We start from the raw sequence: 13,953 nt of genomic DNA, 5'->3' as shown, positions 1-13,953 counted from the left end.
TATTTTTTATATTTTTTAAATTAATTAATTTATTTTTGGCTGCGTTGTGTCTTTGTTGCTGTGCGCGGGCTTTCTCTAGTTGCGGCGAGCGGTGGCTACTCTTTGTTGCCGCGCACGGGCTTCTCATTGCGGTGGCTTCTCTTGTTGTGGAGCATGGGCTCTAGGCGCCCGGGCTTCAGTAGTTGTGACACGCGGGCTTCAGTAGTTGTGGCTCATGGGCTCTAGAGCGCAGGCTCAGTAGTTGTGGTGCATGGGCTTAGCTGCTCCGCGGCATGTGGGATCTTCCCGGGCCAGGGCTCGAACCCATGTCCCCTGCATTGGCAGGTGGATTCTTAACCACTGTGCCACCAGGGAAGTCCCCTGATGACCTTTTTCAGAGTCTTTTTATATAAAAAAAAAAAAATCTCCATTTGAAAGTATGATCAATGACAGGACACGAAAACACCTGGCTTTGTTTTTCTTTGTAGATTTTTAAAGATAGAATTTCACGCTTTTGGGGGGTAGATTTTATCTGATTACAACAGGAATACATATGTGGGGGAATTTTTGAAAATACTTAAAACACACAAAAGAAAATAAAAACCATAGAGATAATCGCTATAAATATTGGGGTACATAATTCCTTCCCAGTGGTTTTCTTTAATCAATTACAAATAGCACATGTTCTTTTATAATTGGTGGAGCGTGTGTGTGTATAAAATACAGAGGGTGGCCACCCATGGCCCACGTTCATTCCTTTACGTATTGTCTGAGCTACAGCAGTGGAGTTGATTAGCTGTAATGGAGACCATATGGCCCACGAATTTGAAAATATTTAGTGGGGGTCCATTTGCAGAAAAGTTCTCCAACGTGTTTTAATATGTCAGGTATCCCAGGCCGTTAGCTGTTCTTCAAAAATGTGCCTTTAAGGACTGTGGTGTTCAGGTGAGTAGATCGAAGCCGTATGTGATTTCACCTTGCCCCTATTCTACACGTTTAGTCCATCAGTCAACCTGCTCGGCTCCATTTGCAGATTGTGGTCTAGACCCTCAAGCCCTGACTCTGTCATCATCCCCTTGGACCTGGGCCAGATCTCAACCCCTAACTGACCCCCATGCTTCCTCTTGGCCCCGAAGAGCTGGTCTCTACAGAGCAGCCAGGACTAACTATTTTGATGATTTCTCCTTCCACTCGGAATACAATTCATACCCGATGTAAGGGAACCTTGAATATGTGGTGAGGACCCTCCTTCCCATCGCCAAGATCCAGGAAAAGCTTTTGCCCACCTTGAATTTATTGGCTGCGGGGAATGTAAATATAGAGGGTCCAATTTTCTACTCGTACTAATTGTAACCACTGTAAAATCACTGTTGATAGATATAAAATCACAACTTATTTGCGTAACATATTAGTTTTAAAATGCTGCTTTTCCTGTTCTCCCTTCATGTCAGTTTTATTAAAGTTAGGGCCACTTTTTGACCCTAACACATTTTCCAGAACAAGTTATTTTCATTCCTAAGTGGGGATAGAGGACTTTAGATAGTAAAGTCACTGGAAATTGATCCAAGCTGTAAACAGCTATTTCAGTCAATCTTTTTTTCCCCTCAATTTTTATCCCCTCCCCCCAGTTTTATTGAGACATAACTGGCATATAACTTTGTATAAGTTTCAGGTGCATAAGGTAACGATTCAATACATGTACATATTGCAAAATGATCACCATAATACTTAACATCCGCTACCGTACAGCTACAGTTTTGTTTTCATGTGATGAGAATTTTGAAGATTTACTTTCTTAGCAACTTTCAAATATTACAACACAGTATAATTACCTGTAGTCACCAAGCTGTACGTTACATCTCCAGGACTTACTTATCTTTATAACTAAAGGAGTTTGTACCTTTTGACCACCTTTGCCCAATTCCCCATCCACACCTCCACCTCTGGAAAACCACGTGGCTCCGTCTTTATCACACGACCACTGAGTATAGTACTTCTGGAAGAAATTTGGGCAAAGCTTATTTTATAATAGCCTAGCCCACACCCACAAATAATTAAGGAATCTGTGATATATGTCTTTCTCTTTAATTAGTATTGTTATTATTTTTTACCCATCCTATCAGGTAAACTCTATGTCATCTAAAAGCTTCCCAAACCAGCATTGAGTGATGTCACTTCAGCCATTCTTCCTCTCCTAGTACTTCGCTATTCAAAATTTTAAAATTGAATGCACAGTCCTGGTCTGCGATAGATTTGTTAAGATCACAAACATGTGAACACATCCTCTTTCGGAGGGATAATTTCAAGCAAAACGAAGCAAAGTTATGTTTTAAAGGAAACTGCCCGTTCGGGGGCCTGTGGACACGCATCCAATGAAACCTGCTTCTCAGGGCGACACCCCCAAGAGGCGCCTCGGTTTTGCCTTTAGAGTTTGTAATTCCATGTCATTGGAAAGACCCTGGGAACAGCTGTTTCTCGTTGTTGGGGGGCTCACTGTGATCCCCTTCCTTGAAAGCAGTGGCACTGTGATGGGAAGAGAAGGGGACCCGCTCACTCTGGGAGACACGTGTAAGCGTGGTGTCCCCTCCCGCACACCTGTCTGCAGCTGGTGTGGAAACACATGTTGTTTCCTGGCCTCTGTTGCAGCTCCTGACACAGCCCATCCCTTGCTTTTCACTGACTTGGCAGTGAGGCAGTGTTTAAATTTTTACTGCTCATGATGAACACAGAAGCTAGATCAGGAGGGGTCTTCAATGGTCATGGCCCTCTCCAGTTTTCAGTACAGCTTATGATTTCAATTAAAAAATGTAAAGTCAAGTTTGATATAAAAATTCCCATTGGTTATAAATAAGCAGGTTGGAAGCGGCGTCTGGCGGCGTGAATCCACCGTGAAAACGTATGATGAACTGTGTGTATGACATTGCCATGGTTTGATGCTAAAAGTAAGTGCAGGTGAAGTAGCCAAGTCTCGTTTCCATTTTTAAACTGTGCACTTCCTCTGTGCTCAGAACAGGAAGGAAACATGAAACGTCAGGACACATGGCACACATGGAAAGGAAATTGGAACTTGGTTTCAAACCTGGAAATTTTATCAGAGTAAGGAAAAAGATGGCAGGTGGTCATGCTTTCATAAGAACACACTGGCGTGCAGACGGCTCACCTCCTTGGACACCTGCTCGCGGCCTGTGGCACCCCAAGGGGCGGGGCACACGCAGCGCCCCGTCTCTCCCGTGTCCCTGGAACTGGACGCGTGCGGGTGGAGCGCAGGCCTTTGCTCCCACGTCAGCCCGCCTCTGACTTCCAGGTTAGCCCTGGTGTCGCCCCGTGGCAGGTGCTGACACCAGGTGGGAGGGAAGCGAGGTAATCTTGGGGGGAACTGGGCACACCGTGGTTAACCCTGAGGTCGGCTGGAGAGTGGAGCCAGCCAAGTGCAGCAGAGAGGTGGCCTCTCCAGGTGTCTTGAGGGGCTGGAGGAGGAGTCGTGGAAGAGGGCAGGGTGGGCAGAGTTAGTGGCTGGAACGGTCTGTGCAACAAAGTCAATCATACAGCAGTGGATTATAACCCAAACCCCAAGTCCTTACGAGTCCACGGAAGTCCCTATTGATGTAAATGATTGAAGAGATAAGTCACTGATGGAAGGAGGAGAGACAAGTCTTCCTTACAGGAGAATTCTGAGTAATATAAGTTGCAACCCCTGCCTTCAGGAGGTGGAGCTGTGTCCCTGGGCACCACCATCCCCCCCTCGCCCTGCCCAGAATGAGGGCTGGACTTAGATTTGCTTTCAAAGACTAGAGTATGGAAAGGGAAAAGTAATAACTTTGCAGTGGAGAAACCTGGCAAACACTAGGAATCCAAGTCATCAAGTGACCATCACCAGGGAGAAGTCATGTGGATCTCAGGGAACCCCCGGTGTGGTGAGAAGGGCCGTTCTCCTCCATGGTTGTCTTCCCCCAAACCTGTAACCTCAGTCTAATCATGAGAAAAACATCAGACAAATCCAAACTGAAGGCATTCTATAAAATACCTGATATCTACAAAATACTCCTCAAAACTGTCAAGGTAGGAAACCAAGGGAAGACGGAGCAACTCTCACAGACCACGGAGACTCAGGAGGTGTCACGACTGAAAGCACCATGATGCCCCGGATGGGATCCTGGAGGAGAAAAAGGACATTAGTGAAAGTAACTACAAATAAAGTCTGGAGTTTAGCTCATAGTAATCTACCAATGTTGGCTTTTAGTTTTGACAGACGTGCCGTGGTAACGTAAGATGTTAACCCCGGGGTGAAACTAAGTGAGGGGTATACGGGAGCTCTGTGTACTATCTTTGCATCTCTTCTGTAAATCTCGAATCATTGCCAAATAAAAAGGTTATTACAAGAAGACAAGATTGTTAAGCTTATAGGAGAGAGGTGCTGGGTGCCCGAGGAAGCCCGTCCTGAGGGGTTATTGTGGAGGCAGGAGATCACAGGTTGACCCTGTCTCAATGCCCGGTTTCTCGGCTAAGGCTCTTCAAGGGTCACATTTTAGATTTGTTTCACTCTGTTTTTAAAGCTCATTGCTTTTTGCTAGTCATTGGAAAGGGTTTTACTCATGCCTGCTAGAAATGAACTCACTCATGGTCACCTTCAGATTGCTACCCGTGCCTTATTTGGAACCTTGAGGTGGCCTGCAGGAGACACACCACGTTTCTGAGAGGCTGGGCTTATTATCAGACAGTCAGACAGTGGTCGAGGCGGTATGGAGGTGCTGGCCCACCACGTCACTGGAGGCAGCTGCCCTGCTGCAGGAAGCAGTTACAGGTCTCTGAAGTGAAGGCTTTCTTCTTTCCCACTGATCCAGGCCAGCAGATACCCAGCTTTTCCCGTAGCAAATGCTTCTGAAAGGGCTGGTTCCTTTTCAGAAATGCCTGGAGGCTGTCGGATATTAGCAAGCCCTGGAGCACGTTCTGAAAACACCTTTGCCAGGGAGGGGCGGCCCTTTCAGTGTCTGAGATCTCTCACCCCTACCCAAGGCCGGGTCAGCAGGTGGAACCCATCCAGCCAGTGTCAGATGATGCGTGGCCAAATGGGACTAGAAAGAGGCTTTCTGGTACCCTCAAAACTAATCACGATTAACTATTACAAGGCTGTGGAGCTGGAAAGTCTCCATTTCAGTTTGGCTTCTCCACAAAATCCTGGGTGAATGTATAGCCAAGAAGCATTTTATCAGGTGCTATTTAACGAATGAAAAATACTTTTTAATACTGACATAAGCAACACCTGATAAGGGAGATTAACAGATAACAAAAGTATTATGTAATCCTTAGTTAAACATAAGTTGCAATTGCCCTCTGTTTTGCATTGTAGTTTTAAGTGCCAGAGATAAGATTTGGTTTGAGCTGTGTGCCACTCTTGTTGGAGCCACTCCCGTCTTTACCGGCCGCAAAGACCTCTGTCTCTATGATTTGTGGCCTTAGAAATTTTCCATTTCTTTATGTTTACTAAGAGCAATGGGATCTGCCAGAGTTCTTTCTCTCCTGTGGCTATTTGTTCTAACTTTCTTGGAACCAGAGATTCTCTGTCAAGGACCTTCACCCCTGAAATACACATAGAACCTTAAAAGAGAGCTTTCAATAACCAAGCAAGCAAGATTATTCAGAAACAAGATTATTATTCTTCAGGATTATTCTGTGGAGGGAAGCTTGAACCAATAGTGACATTTGGCACCGTTGGGAATTTGATTTCTATCAGTCTCTCTACTCCTGCAGTTTTGTAGATGTTTTTTTGGGGGGGAGGGGTTTGGGAAGGATGGGAGGGAGAAGAGATAAAGAGAGAAAGAACCCCTCTTGATACAGAAGCACATCAACAGTTTTCTAAGGAGAGAAGGCATGAGGCAGTAAGTGGGAATGAAACTAGTCACTGGTGACCAACAGGTCCTCAGAGAGGGGGTCACAGACAAGAGTTTGTAGAGACCCTGTTTAGCGCAGTGAAATGGGTCTTGGTAAACACAGGACACACACACGCAAACCAGGCCAGTGATGCCAGCTGGTGTGACTCTGGAGGTCCCAGCACCTGCTGGTTTCCTGGAGTCCTTTTCTCCTTGCTTCCTTAAGCGGTTGCCAAACAGCCTCTTCTTCCTCTCCTCGTTTCCCGAGGCTACTCCTGTGCCCCGAAGTCATGTCCCTTCCTGCTCCTCTCCATCTGCCGTACCCCACCGTGAACCCACTGAATGAGTCAGCAAATGGGTTATTTGCGGTGTTTACACTTTTCTGCATGGATTCAAATGGTCATTAACTCCTAAATATCACAATTTAAAATTTAACAACATATAATGAACTTTTATTAAGAAACTCGTAAGAGAGACTTCCCTGGTGGGCCAGTGGGTGAGACTCCGAGCTCCCAGTGCAGGGGCCCGGATTCGATCCCTGGTTGGGGAACTAGATCCTGCATGCATACTGCAACTAAGAGTCCGCGTGCTGCAACGAAGATCCCGTGTGCTGCAACTAAGACCCGGCGCAGCCAATAAATAAATAAGTAAGTAAGTAAATAAATAAATAAAATGAAAAAAAAAGAGAAATACGTAAGAAACAAGGACCTACTGTATAGCACAGGGAACTGTATTCAGTCTTCTTGTCATGTATATGTATAACTGAATCACTTTGCCGTACACCTGAAACTAACACAACATTTTGAATCAGCTCTACTTTAATAAAGAAAAATATTTTATTTAAATGTTAGGACATCAAATATACCCCACAGAGACGAGCGTGACAAAGACGCAGCTGGTACAGGGTCCACCTCTTGGAGGCTGTTGAGTCTTTCACGGTGCTCCCTGCCGGCCTCCCTGCCCCCCAGTTTCTCTCCACTCCTCTCCCCCCTCTTCCCCTTTGGACGTTTGCTGACTCTTCTCCCATATTTTGATCTTTCCACTCCTGGATGCTGGCTTCTTCAGCATCCCTGGGGCAGCTGCACCCACAAGTGTCCAAACCACGCTTTCCAGACAGCTTCGCTCCAACAATATCTACTTTAGGAAGGGACACAGTTCGACCCAAGACGACAGGTCAGACAATGGGTATAGCATGGACCGGACTGGAAGGGTGTGAGAGGCACTCCCTGGCTACACTGAATGGTCTATGGCACAGATCTGGCTCCAGTTGGGGATCCCTGCTGAGACCATAACAAATTATGTGATAATCAAAGCAACAATCTAGCACACATTAGCAAAATGGAAGTTCTGACAAATAGGGGGAAGAACATGGTAATATATTGGGTTATCTTACAATTGATGACCTAAACAGGTATACTGATGAGAGTGAAAGGGGTCTGTTATTAATTATACCAGGACAAGAGGTGAAACTGGGGACTGTCCCAGGCTGGGAAGTAGGGTGACTACAGTGGTACCTCCAGCAAAAGGAAGAAGAAGGTTGACCAGAAAGCTGGAGGGCGGGACTTCAGAAGCTCTGTGCGTTGGTTGTAGAGTGCCAGCTATGTTCGGATGAAAAGAAATTTGAGGAAAACACTTCATAACTCTAAGCTTAAAAAAGATAAAAGGATAAAGAGAGTAACTGGGTTTCTTCTGTTCTAATTATTATGAGAAGAGACTGAGAAGAAACATTCCCACTTTCTCTTCCTAGCCGTCCAGATGGTCCCGGTCACAGTTGTCCAACTGTAACTTGTGCAACTCTGGGTTTCCAAGGATCCGATTCAAGGGCTGCCTTTGTGCAGGACTGAGGCCACCTCTCAGTGCCCTGCTCCCATTTAAACCTGAATAAGTCTTTTGGGTTGTTGTGTCTTTTATATACTGAGGTTTGTCATAGCATAGTATTTAGGAAAGATAAGTTTTTATTGCTTGGAAAGCCACCGATCTAGGACAAGTCTCAATATGATTCCACCAACCAGAAAGCGAGAGAGAGGGACCATCTGTCTCAGTGTAGCGCATCATGATTACTCATTACATCGTCACTACTGAGTGGCATCATTCACATCATTTACATGTATAATCATTTGAACCTTTTATTTCTTTTTAATCTAAGGAAAAAAAGATGTCCTTTTCCACTTTGCTGCAGAAATACACTGGCTTTGATACTAATTTATACCCTTATTCTACTTTTGCAAAGTGCATAGTATATACTCTGAATTTTCATGGGAAACAAATTCTGTATTGGCAACACCGGAAGTCTTCGGTGGGATACGAAAAAAGTGGAGAAGGGAAATTCTTTTTTATTTATTTATTTTATTTATGGCTGTGTTGGGTCTTCGTTTCTGTGCGAGGGCTTTCTCTAGTTGCGGCAAGCGGGGGCCACTCTTCATCGTGATGCGCGGGCCTCTCACTATCGCGGCCTCTGGTTGCAGAGCACAGGCTCCAGTCGCGCAGGCTCAGTAGTTGTGGCTCACGGGCCTAGTTGCTCCGCGTCATGTGGGATCTTCCCAGACCAGGGCTCGAACCCGTGTCCCCTGCATTGGCAGGCAGATTCTCAACCACTGCGCCACCAGAGAAGCCCCCGAGAAGGGGAATTCTTATCCTCTCAAGTCAGTGGGTGGAGGGAGGGCTTGCTTCTGTTTTCTTTCTCTCATTCTTTCAACCAACATGTGTTTTTTTCTGAGTGGTCAAATCCTTGAAGGTAGGAACTCTTCCTGGTCTGGTTTGAGGGAAAAATCCTGAAGACCCAAATGAAAGAATAGGAATTTTTTTTTTTCCTTTAGTGACAGGAAACCACAGAAAAATTTTTCCCCTTCCATTTAAAAGTAACCTTTTTTCTTTTTCATATTTTAAGAACATTTTCTTTGCTTACCAAAAGAACAATTTGTATTTGTTGCTGGAAAATTGAAAATACAGACAGGCAAAAAGAATAAAATAGAAAATATTCATTGTTTTCTTAAGCCAGAAAAGAAAACCACAATCAATACCTCAGCGTAGGTCCTTTGAAACACTTTTCCTGTCTCTCCTCTCCCTCCCCTCCCCCCTTCCCCTTGTCCTCCTGGTTTCCCTTTCTTCATCCATATCTTTGTTGAGGTATTTTCATCAATATGTAAATGTATACTTTTACATAATGGGATATTATACATTTTGTTTTCTAGTCTCTCTTTAAAGTTGACCATATTATGGAAAGATTTTCATAATAATCTCATCCTTTTTAGCATAGGATTTCATGGCACCATAATTTAATTAATCCCTTGTTGATAGGGATTGTTTTGGTTTTTTTGCAATTACAAAGAATGCTTATATTTATTTTATCTCTACATGTTTTTATTTTGCATATGATTTATGAAGCACATACAGTATTTACAGGTCATATTTGTACATTGAAAATATATATGCATATAATGTATAAACGCACAATGTATTTGGACAGTGTGTCCTGCTAGGGGTGCTTTATCACAAGTATTTGGTGGCCCCTAGCCTAGGCCACAGGTGATGCTGGACTGATTGAAGGCAATAACCACAGAAGGCACAGTCTCAAGGGTGGTTACAAGTACAGCTCAGTGTGTTAGGGTTGATGGCACTTGGTGAGAATCTTCTCTGGCTGGTGAGCGAGAGGGAAGAATGAATATAATTCCCATGTTTTTGCCTCAGTTGGCCATTTGGAACCTTTTTTCACTTTACTGATGTAACTAATATTGACTAATAGTATCACCCTAAAATAATATGGTGTGTGCTGTTCCAGGAGCTGGCTCTACCATGCTTTGTAGTATTGTTGGGAAACAATAATGAACAAGAAGATAAGGTCCCTGCGTATCTCCTAGTGGGAAGGAGGGAGGGATTCCGATAGCTGACATGTCAGCAAGTAGTGAAGATACATTGAGATGTTGCTAAATTCATTGAAGACAATGCTTCAGAAAAATGGGATTGAGAATGATATGGAGAATTATTTTTCCAAAGAAAGAAAATGAAGAGAAGAAATAGGAAAGGATAAGGGAGAGCAGGTTACTGAGAGTTGGTGGATCCTCTTTGGGCTCATTTTTGGAGATGTTTGTGGGACTCCCAGGTATTAAAAGAGAAGCTGAGGCATATTAAAAATTTTAAGAGTTTATTTGAGCAAAAATCAGTTTGAATCTGGTGGCACCAACCAGAAGTGGTCAGGATGCTCCTTTGACAGGAGCTGGGGACGAGACTTTTTTTTTTTTTAAATTAATTTATTTATTTTTGGCTGCATTGGGTCTTCGTTGCTGCGTGCGGGCTTTCTCTAGTTGTGGCGAGCGGGGGCTACTCTTCATTGCAGTGTGTGGGCTTCTCATTGCGGTGGCTTCTCTTGTTGCGGAGCACGGGCTCTAGGTGCATGGGCTTCAGTAGTTGTGGCTCGCGGGCTCTAGAGCGTAGGCTCAGTAGTTGTGGCTCGCGGGCTCTAGAGCGCAGGCTCAGTAGTTGTGGTGCACGGGCTTAGTTGCTCCACGGCATGTGGGGTCTTCCCCGACTGGGGCTCAAACCCGTGTCCCCTGCATTGGCAGGTAGATTCTTAACCACTGCGCCACAAGGGATGTCTGGGATGAGACTTTTATAGAGAAGATGCGGAAGCAAAGCAAGGAACTCATCTGATTGGCTGTAGCCCAAGCGGTTGCCCTTATTTGGGAAACCCTGGTTGGATGCTTGTGGTTGGTTGTCCTTATGTTTCGGTTTCTGAACCTTGAGGCATTTGTAGGCTCAGATTTTGGTTTGCTTATGTTGGCTTCTAAGGAATTAGAACCACCTCCATCTAATGCTCTCCCTATTTAATTAATTTAACACAGGTTAAGATGTCTAGTATTCAGTGTTGTATGGGTACATTTTTAACAACTGGCTCGGGGTGAGTACGGGATAGCAGCTGGTTTGTAGCATTTGCCAATTTTCATGCTGTGGCTGGTTGCAGACTAGCTCCTTCACAGCACTGAACGTGGAGTGGAAAGAGATGGTAAGAGTTTCCATGAGCGAGTCAGAGGCAGCTCTGGTGCACCACAGCTAGTGGGTGACAGAAATACAGAGCCGCCTCGACTTACAATGGGGTTACATCCCGATAAACCCACTATAAGTTGAAAATGTTGTAAGTCAAAAATGCATTTAATACACCTACCCTACTGAACATCACAGGTTAGCCAAGCCTACCTTAAACATGCTCAGAACACTTCTGTGAGCCTACAGGTGGGCAACGTCATCTAACACGAAGCCTATTTTACAATAAAGTGTTGACTATCTCATGTAATGTATTGAACACCGTACCGAAAGTGAAAAACAGAATGGCTGCCTGGGTACAGAGTGGTCGTAAGTGTATGGATTATTGGTCCTCGTCATCACAGGGCTGACCAGGAGCTGAGGCTCGCTGCCACTGCCCAGCATCACGAGAGAGCGTCGCACCGCATCTTGCCCAGGAAAAGATCAAAATTCAAAATTCCAAGGGCGGTTTCTACTGAATGTGTATTATCACTTTCACACCATCATAATGTGGAAAAATTGTAAGTCGGGCACTGTCTGTATAGGTTTGGAATTCTGGAGAGTGTGTGACTAGCAGTATAGATTTGGGCGTGGAGGTCAGAGTTAAAATTCTGGGAATAGAGAGATTTCCTAGAGAGATTGTATAGCATGAAAAGGAAGGTGGCCAATGTTGGAACGCCAGGACTGTGCTCTCCAAGAGTGGTCCCCCCCCCCATGAGCAGCATCTTGGAAGCAAGTTCATGACCCATCCCAGACCAGTGGAAGTAGAGAGTGGCTGAGGTTGGGACCCACTACTCTGTATTGTTTCAGGTTTGGGAAGGCCAGCCCTAGAGATCACCAGCGCTTAAGACTGAAGAGTCAGTTAGAAGAGAGACACTTAGATAGACCAAGAAGGACTGTTGAGAGGAGTGGGGCTGGGCACAGACAGTGGCGTCTTGGAGCCCAGGGTGGAGAGAGCGTCAAGATAAAGGGAAGTGGGCAGCCACGTAGGGCCCCATGAGGTCAGGGCAGATTAGAGGGAAAGTAAGCATCAGCTGCATGTGAAGAGCATTGTCAGGGCCATGGTAGGGGCAGAAGGTAGGCTGTAATTGGTGAGGAGTGAGTTGAACATAGACCCCTGGTTAGGACCTTGGGCTGTGAAGGGCAGACAGAGGTTTGGGGCTAGAAGGAGATGTATGGTCAGTGGTGGTGGGGTTTCTGGAAAAGGCCTGCGTATGTTTGTGGGCTGAGGGAAAGGTAGAATTTGGGAGGGTCAGGAACTGGCAAGAAGAGGCTGGGATACCTGGTGGTATAAACCAGAGGTGAGAGGAGGGAAGGGAATCAAGAACTTGGGATTCAGCCTGGCCTTGAAGAAATTACTTATGGGCTCTTGTCTTCGGAGGCCAAAGGGAAGCAAGGGCGGGAGAGGGTTTTGGGTGGAGAACAGCAGAGGCCAAGATATGGAGGGAGAAGATACTCAATGGACTCTTCTCAGTATCCATTAACTGTCCTGTTAATTGCCTTCTGTAATTTGTACCCCTTTCCCTTCTGACTAAAAGTGATTCTGGAAATGTTTTTGAAACAATTGGTAAGATTGTGTTAGCCAGTGAGCTCTCAAAGGAACTTCTGTTTTATATCAAATTTAGGCCAGTTTTGGCAGAAAAGTAGAAAATTGAAGCTCTAGAGCTATACAGGTCAGTGGAAACAGAATGCAGGCTACATATATAATTGTATATTTCTAGCAGCCACGTTTAGAGAAAGTAAACAGAAAGAAGTGAAATTAATTTTAATAATACATTTTATTTAAACAGTATATCCCAAATATTATTATTTCAGCATGTTATCAATATAAAAATTGGTAATGAGATATTTTACATTCTTTTTTCCTATTCCATCCTAAAATTCCAAACTAGCCACATTTTAAGTGCTCAATAGCCAGGCGCTGCTAGGGGCTACCATACTGGACAGTGCCCCTCTGGAGGGGCCATACAGTTTGTAACACTGAGTGCTAATTAAAAAAAAATTAAAATGTGCCTTGTTCTTAGGAGGTGACAGAGACTCTCTCTTTGACCAAACTAGTCAGGCTCCTCTGAGCTCATTTCCAGCTAGGCCCCGTCCTTGGGTATGTCCTCAGGAACCCAGTTTTAGCAAGAAATTTGTCAAGTCAGTTTATCGAGAATCCTCTGCCCTTGATATATATATATTTTTTAACATCTTTATTGGAGTATAATTGCTTTACAATGGTGTGTTAGTTTCTGCTTTATAACAAAGTAAATCAGCTATACATATACATATGTTCCCATATCTCTTCCCTCTTGCATCTCCCTCCCTCCCACCCTCCCTATCCCACCCCTCTAGGTGGTCACAAAGCACCGAGCTGATCTCCATGTGCTATGTGGTTGCTTCCCACTAGCTATCTATTTTACGTTTGGTAGTGTATATATGTCCATGCCACTCTCTCACTTTGTCACAGTTTACCCTTTCCCCTCCCCATATCCTCAAGTCCATTCTCTAGTAGGTCTGTGTCTTTATTCCCATCTTGCCACTAGGTTCTTCATGACCTTTTTTTTTTTTCCGTAGATTCCATATATATGTGTTAGCATACTGTATTTGTTTTTCTCTTTCTGACTTACTTCACTGTGTATGACAGACTCTAACTCCATCCACCTCACTACAAATAACTCCATTTCGTTTCTTTTTATGGCTGAGTAATATTCCATTGTATATATGTGCCATATCCTCTATCCATTCATCCAATGATGGACCCTTAGGTTGCTTCCATGTCCTGGCTATTGTAAATAGAGCTGCAATGAACATTTTGGTACATGACTCTTTTTGAATTATGGTTTTCTCAGGGTATATGCCCAGTAGTGGGATTTCTGGGTCGTATGGTAGTTCTATTTTTAGTTTTTTAAGGAACCTCCATACTGTTCTCCATAGTGGCTGTATCAATTTACATTCCCACCAACAGTGCAAGAGGGTTCCCTTTTCTCCACACCCTCTCCAGCATTTATTGTTTCTAGCTTTTTTGATGATGGCCATTCTGACAGGTGTGAGATGATGTCTCATTGTAGTTTTGATTTGCATTTCTCTAATGATTAGTGATGTTGAG

General features: G+C 44.4%; 1 protein-coding gene and 1 long non-coding RNA gene across 2 annotated transcripts in view; one reads left to right on the top strand and one right to left on the bottom strand.

Annotated features, from left to right (window-relative positions):
• LOC309623433 overlaps window positions 1-4,927 on the bottom strand; it is a 34,494-nt gene extending 29,567 nt beyond the window's left edge. The window contains exon 1 of the long non-coding RNA XR_014241378.1: window positions 369-4,927. This is a non-coding gene — a long non-coding RNA (uncharacterized lncRNA). The remainder of the gene's footprint in view (window positions 1-368) is intronic.
• RETREG1 (reticulophagy regulator 1) overlaps window positions 1-13,953 on the top strand; it is a 125,220-nt gene that overhangs the window by 69,695 nt on the left and 41,572 nt on the right. The gene's annotated exons all lie outside the window — the stretch shown is intronic.

This window comes from Balaenoptera borealis (assembly GCF_965194805.1).
Source record: "Balaenoptera borealis genome assembly, chromosome: 2".
NCBI lineage: Eukaryota > Metazoa > Chordata > Mammalia > Artiodactyla > Balaenopteridae > Balaenoptera > Balaenoptera borealis.
Note: the sequence above shows the minus strand (reverse complement) of the source record. Positions and strands in the feature narration are given on the sequence as shown.